We start from the raw sequence: 7,674 nt of genomic DNA, 5'->3' as shown, positions 1-7,674 counted from the left end.
TAAAATACAAAAGCCCCCATACACTGAATCAACAGATTGCACCAAAGTAATCACCCCAAAATCACATTAATCGTGCAAATTTTGATTTAACTGCTTGTTTTAAAAAAAAGTGTTGCTTATTAGGTATATCGCTAATTGTGGTTAGGGCCTCTACAGTCTGTTGAGTGCACTAGGGGGTGCTAAGGACGGCGTACCCCTCATTGTGTAGAAGTTGTGATATGCTGACAGACTGGGGTGGGACTCTAAGGAGTGCATGCTGTGGGGGGGGCTCAGTCTCATCTCACTTAAAGGTGCTTTACTGGTGTAACTCCACTGACACCAATGGAGTCACTCCTGATTTACACCAGCATGAGCTAGAGGAGAATAAGGCCCGTATATATATATATAAATAATAATGCTGATTAGTAGGATTATCAATCAAAACAGGGTAGTCCTTTATGCTTATTAATTCAGCTTTCTGCACTACTAAAGCAATCTAGTGCATGTTCTCCTCCGTGAATATAGTGAATATAGTGCTTGCATCATAATGTCTGGGATGTCGCACTGGATGAGCATAGCACCTCAGTGAATTTGAATTTAGGAGGTAGAAGTCAAGCTGTTACCTGGCCATGGGTTAATACTCCACTGGTGACTGGAGAAGGGCCTGACAGTACCTGCCCCTGATGGCAGTCATGTTTTAGAGAGGTGGAGGCAGAGCACTGAATACACATACATTATATTTCCAAGGGAAGTTGCTGAAGGCGCTTCAGCCCTTTCATGTGAAATTCTCCCCCTGTATAGAGAACAGGAAACAAGAACTGTGTACCGCTTAAATCCTGCTTAATAGGCTATACATGGGACTTCAGTCGTGCTCGGGGGTGAAGTTCTTTTAAAAGTAGCCCTGGGAGATCCTGGAATTACAGATCAGCAAACTTCACCCTGCTACAATAGAAGAGTCTAACTAATCACAAAAGCAGAGTATTTGGGGAAGTATGTGTAATCTAACATGTCTGCCTAGCCTTGAAGTTGTTTGAAATAGCAGATAATGTCACACAGGAGCACAATTTTACTTGTGTTTTCTGAAAGATTTTGCTAAAGTCAACTGTAAAATATTATTAAGGGGAAAATTTCTGATCCCCTAACTCATACTGAACAGTGCCTCACTGTGAGCAGTCTCATTGAAGTCAAGTGGTATTTACTCAACTTAAGAGGATCAGAATCTGGCCCTGAGGCAATAAATGACTATAGTATCAGGAGAAAAGTTTTGTCATGGAACAAAAACTGACTAGGTGCACTATGAAACCTACTGCTAATGTACAGCTGCCGCACACAGTGGACAGAAGTTAGTACTAGTTTACTTTGGGGGTTAATATTCATAGGGAAAATGGATGCCGAGTTGATGAAGTTTGCTGAATAGCTGTTTTATAAAACCTGTGAAGGACAGTGATAAATTTAAGCTGGGATGTAGACAATTAAATGTTGAGCAGCACAATGGCAGATAAAATTTAACATGGAAAAATATAATAGTGCACACTGACAAAATTCTATTATACGTCTCATCTATATTGCCAGAGTGGCTCTAGAGTGGCTGGGTCTTCTGAGAAAAAGAATTTAGGGCACGAATCAAAGTCCATCAGAGTCACTGGGAGTCTTTCCAATGTCTTCAAAGGGCTTTGAGTCAGGCCCACAGATGTTATGGTGGAGCAGGGCAAGGAAGATTTCCTCCCAGAGCTCAGCAGTAGATTAGAAAAACACAGGTGCTTTAAAAATGGATAGAAAGTAATCTAGAAAGACAAGCGATTGCCTGAGTTATAATGTTTCACAGGTGCAATGTGCACCGTTGCCTAGGTATAACGAGGAGTGTTTTCACTCTCTTCTAAAATAATTAAATGTTGAATGTCACAGAAAAATTGAGTCTAGAACCTAATGTATAAATACAGATGTAGCTCTGGATAATCCCACCGTTGAGAGAGCAGTTTAGAAAGGGGATTTAGGGGCTTTGGGTTAAAAAAATCTGCTCTCAGTTACCTTGATGTAAACTAACTCCATTGACATTTATTTCATTGGTTACTCCAGGTTTACATCAGAATCACTAGAGCAGAGTTTGGTATTTTAGACATGTCAGGTCATATGAATGATTTGTGCTGTATGCTTCAGCTAAAATGAGTCAGATGCCACTATCTAAAAAAAATAGCTACAAGTCTTGGGAGTTTGATAAGTCATTTGTAAAATGGAAGATGCCCTCTTTCATGCATGGGAGGGAGGCAGACTTTAGAGATAGGAGGAGCCTTTGAAAACTGTTTGCTAAAGTCTATCTTGAAGAGTCACCTACTTATTTGTCCAAGTGTGCACACAGCAGGACACCTTTCAATCTGCAGAAGCAGTCCCTGGATAGATATCAGCGGCTATTAGTGGGGTGGAGCTGTTCCCATACGTCGTATTTACAGATGACAGCCAAACTGAACTTTGAGTTTGATCTCGCTATCCAGCACAGCTCCGCCTGCTACCCTACTGCCTATTATCAGAACCTCCATCCCACTGCAAAGGTTCAAACAGCAAATTTTAGTGCATAGGTCAACAAGTTCAAAACAGTTTATTACCCTTAGCAAAAAAGACTACCTCGAGAATGGACATGTGATATGTTATTAAAAAGTAAGAGATTGGAGCTGCTTAAACAAAAGCATAATTTATCACAAGAAATTTGCCTTCACCTTTTCTGCTGGCGGAATCTCTGTGACCAGACTGACATATTCATTCAGTTTTATTCATTATACAAAATAATTTGAGGTCTTTTTTACTGGCTGTGTACCGGTAGTTCTTTATCAGCATTTGCTATTCGTGCTACAGACGTAATCTAAGCCTAGGGAAGTCAATAGAAGGACACCACTGACTTCAGTTGGCTTTGGATCAGGTCCAACGTTGGTTAGTTGTTATTGGCCAAAGGAGTCACACAGAATTGTTTTTCTTCTCTGATAGGATGAGATTACAGGCTTTTCTGGCATGAATAATCACACACAGAAATCTGATATTCAGTCTTCAAGAGCACTCACCTCTGACTTAGAAATTCACTTTATGGCAATAAAACACCATCAATAGCAAGTTCACAAAAAGCAAACACTGAAGAGGCATACCCAGAGCCACAGTCATAGTGAATGCATTTAAAAATCAGAATGAATATTTGCACACCTGTTTTTGGAAGTACTCTGCAGCTCCACGAGGGAACAAGGACTGTAAAACGCTACTTCACCCATCATCAATGCAGTGGCTTTGTGTAATATGGTGATTCATAATTTGCCATGATAAGATGATATTGATATGAGCGAAACACAAGTGTCAACAGTGGAACCTTCTCCTACATTTTCCCACAAACTGAGTAATGTTTAAAACTTGTCCCTGGCCAGCCCCTAGATATAACACCATAAACATACAAATAGGGGTCAGGGCACTATAAAACAGAGGAAACTTAAGAGTTGTTTTCCGGGTTACCTTCTATGCTCCTTCTTGATACATTAATCCAAAAGGTAAAAAAAGTTCTCCACTCCATTTCCCTGGGCAACCACTATAACACCTATACCTGCTTTAAAGTGACCGTAACCCTTGCTGCTGGTTTCAGCTGTTCATTTCTGTGAACTTTCTTCAGTATTTAGTGTCTAATGAATGGATACAGGCGCCGAGGCAGCTTTCAGACTCTGCTTTCAGATTTTCAGCAGTCCAGTCCAGTGTATCTTAGCCTCAGATGTCTTACCATAAACTAGAAAGTGCAATGGAGAGTTGATCACTTTGGTGTCTTTACAGATGCAATGTCTAGTGACTGGGGTTGAGGAATGGAAGGGGGAAATTTGTCTCTGTTGATTTTACCACACAGAAAATAGCATGAGATAATTGTTGACAATCTTGGCCAGGGCACAATGGTTTACATGGAGCAGAAGCCAGGCCATTTAAATAGTATCAACTGGGGCCATTTGGAATGAAGTCTGGTTTTAAATTTACTCTCCAAACACAGAATGTTCTTCCAGCTCATTGCTGTTTCATAGCAGTGCCATTACTTGAATTCTGGGCTAAGATCTGAGGGCTTTGCTCAAGGGATCTCCTACTGATTCCTTGCCTGTGTGGTTTAAATTTGGGGATTTTTTTTTTAATTTCACAATAACTGGAATGGTCTTTGTCAATTTGGCCCAGAGGCATCCATACTTTAACTGTATTCAAAACACATCTCAATTCTGCTTTTGTTTCAAAACAGCCCCAAATACTATTTATTAACCATTCTCTTTCTTTTCAGAACTATCAGAACCAACTGATCATATAAATGAACATTGCCATACGTTTCTGCTTTAGGTTTAACATAATCCCTTCTGGGTCTTGCCAACACCCTGGCAACTCTACAATGGATAAGAGAACTGTCACTTTAACAGAGTTTCAGAGCCTTCTCAGGGAATCCTCTGTAATCAATGGTTTATTAGGCCTGGCAAACGATTTGTTCACTAGTGGAAATTTATTTCAAATGGGGGTGTGGGTGTGGGTGTGTGTGGGTGTGTGTGTGTGTGTGTGTGTTTTAAAGGCAAGCTGCCAAAGTAGAAAACATCAGTTTATTTAGTTCACACGAAGAATGTTAAAGAAATCAGATTTGTAACCCATGACACAATTTTTAAAAAATGAATATTTACGACTTTCAAAAATTGCTACAGTACAAAAAGTGTGTGTATGTGTGTGTGTGTGTTTGTATATATATATATATATTTATATCTATATGTATATATGTATATTAACCAGAAATACTGACTCTATCAGAAGAGATTCCCCACCCCGGTTTTCTCTAATATTTCTATGTGTAATTCACTTAGCTTCAGCTTCTTGTGAAGTCTTTCAGATCAGTACATGGCACATAATGGTATTATTGGCACAGGTTCAGAATCACAGTCCATATCCCAAACTCCAGATGTTCAGTCCTTTTCCTTTATTTCGTCTTAACTTCCCCTTTCTTCATAGGCTTCTTTGCTTGCATGTTTTTTTCTCTTCTCCCATAAATGCGCGCTTTGAAAATGCAGTTTCCTACAGGTGTGTTCATTTTTATAAAAATATATTTGGCACATAGAGTGCTGCTGTTTGAGTCTCCTACTGGTAAACAGAAATGGTAGGTATTGGTAACCCTTTTTTTTTTTACAGGTTCACCAATGGAATCCTGTTAAGGATGAAAAGAAAAATAAAGATTAAATTATAATGGGTAAATTTAGCCAGAATATATTGGGTTTGTTTTTTTTTGGTAATGTCTCAGTCACGCATGTTTTCATGAATACTTGGCTAGTTCTTTTCCCTACATTAAAACCATAATTATTAATATTTATCCTCTTAAAATGCTGGATGCTTCCATCTTGCATGAAACTTAGTACCACAATAAGATTTATGGATGTAAATGAAAATGGTAATTGGTAAGTGTCCCAATGGTAATAGTTCATAGTCAAAGAATGATGTTAGGGATAGATTCTATCTCCCAGCCTGGGACATTTAGTCTTACTGCAAAATGAATCATTAAACATCACACAGAAATGACATGCTGAGCTCCTGCGTCCATTAAAACTGTTGCATCCCAAATGTATGCCACTTCATTTGTTTGCCTGCGGTACCTTTTCTCTGCATACACTGCAGAGTATTAACTCACTTTCCAGTTTCCTTCATACTAGACTCCTCCTGTGAAGGACAAAGTAACCTGGCTGCTAGACTCATTACTGTATGAGTAAACTGAGTCCATTAATATCTTACCAGTTGGCTGGAAAGCTACAAAAGCCACAGTTATGAGGAAGGGTTGCAGGATATCATGAGGAAGAGCACTAGGTGCTCCTCATTTAGTTGAGCTTGCTGAGCAGAAAAATCCATATTGTAAATACACAACCACACAGTCAGCTTGATGTAAATGGATAGGCGAAGCCTGCTGGCCAGTCGCTAGCAAATTCTGCTGCTTTCCTGGAGCCTGGGGACCTTTACCAAAATGAGGGACCCGAAGCCCTGATGTTTGATGGAGAGCCACTATGCATCAGCAATTACCCAACTATTAAAATACCTTAAGAAAATCTTTTCTGATGGTTTTGCTAGTCACACCAGAAGTACTAAACACTGGAAGGTCTCGATAGGGATGCATATTGCCATGTGCTGTCCAACCCAACTTTAAAAAACCAAGAAGTTGGGATATTTTGGATAATGTTCTTAAAATACCACCAGACTTTGGGGCCAGTCTCTCAATGGCAAGCTGGCCTTTTTGCAGTTCTCTTCTGGTCCAAAGGATCTGCAATGCAGCTGAATCTCCTGGGCAGCCAGCTCCTACCTCACTTAACTCTGCAAACCCTGCTATGAAGCCTGGAGAGAGGGAATGTGGGCAAAATGCTACTGCACCAACTGCTACTCACTTGATGAACAACGACTTAGGGGGCCATAGTCATTTACTTTTGAGGGCACCGTGTACAGGGGCAAAACTGAATCTAGAACTAGGGACCCATAACTAGGTCCTCTGTGGCTTGGCATGTACCCAGACTGTTCTACCCAGAGAATTCCTGGATCTTCAAACCTTGTTAATGGTCACCCATCACTAGCAGCAGTATTGCATATTTCTGTTATGAGACTGATATAGCACAATCATGGTTTTTAAACAGGTTTCAGAGCAGCAGCCGTGTTAGTCTGTAACCGCAAAAAGAACAGGAGGACTTGTGGCACCTTAGAGACTAACCAATTTAGTTGAGCATAAGTTTTCATGAGCTACAGCTCACTTCATCGGATGCATTTCAGATTGGCTTACTACTCAAACATCTCTTGAAAAGCTTCAGATTTGTACGGCTCACCTAAACCTTGAGTGTGTTTTTGGGGGAAAGCCTTTTGCAATAGGTTGCAGCTTTCCAGAAATGGTGTTGGTAGAGATGCTTCTCAAGAACAGTGGGAATGACTCAGCGGCTTAGCTGCTCTTATTTCACACGTTTATCTCCTCAATATGTTTTCCAAAACAGAATTCATTTCTGATCATCCTTGAATTCTAGACCTTTTCACATTCAGACTAAGCAGCATATTGAGTGGCTTGGCAGATGCGAAGAAGAATATGAGCACTAACACGATTTTCTAACGTTTAAATGCCCTAAAGGAATCCATAGAAAACTGGTTAAACACAAACAATAGAGATCCCACTGAAATTTCTCTTTAGCTGTTAATTTGTCATCTTCTTAAAGCTCACTCACAACATAATATTCTTTAAATCTTCTATATGGAAATTGTTGCTTCTAATAATGAACACATGCTAGTGTTTGGATCTGCATGTATATGCTGCATATATTTGGTATGCATGTATGTTTTTGCGTATATGCACATATATGTGTTGGCATAAATGTGTGTAGTTATTTGTGTCTATGTGTGAATATATGATTTGTGCTTAGTGGTGGGTTTTCCATGCATGAGCTGACTCTGTATGGATGTGTATGTGTAGACATGAAGTATGCACACCTTTTTGTGTGATCTGTGAGGCATGTGCATATGTCATTTTTGCATGTAATTGAGAGTGCATATGTGTGCAAACATTACATGCAGTGAGTGCACGAGTGTGTGCATGAGTGAAATTTTCATAACACTTTAAATGCTTCAAATGTGCATTTAATTTAGATTTAAAAAGACAAGATTGTATGTTAAATAAATGCTACATCATAATTAAAATATATGTATAGC

This window comes from Eretmochelys imbricata, chromosome 18 (assembly GCF_965152235.1).
Source record: "Eretmochelys imbricata isolate rEreImb1 chromosome 18, rEreImb1.hap1, whole genome shotgun sequence".
Lineage (NCBI taxonomy): Eukaryota > Metazoa > Chordata > Testudines > Cheloniidae > Eretmochelys > Eretmochelys imbricata.
The sequence above is the reverse complement of the archived record's forward strand: the minus strand, read 5'-3'. Positions refer to the sequence as shown.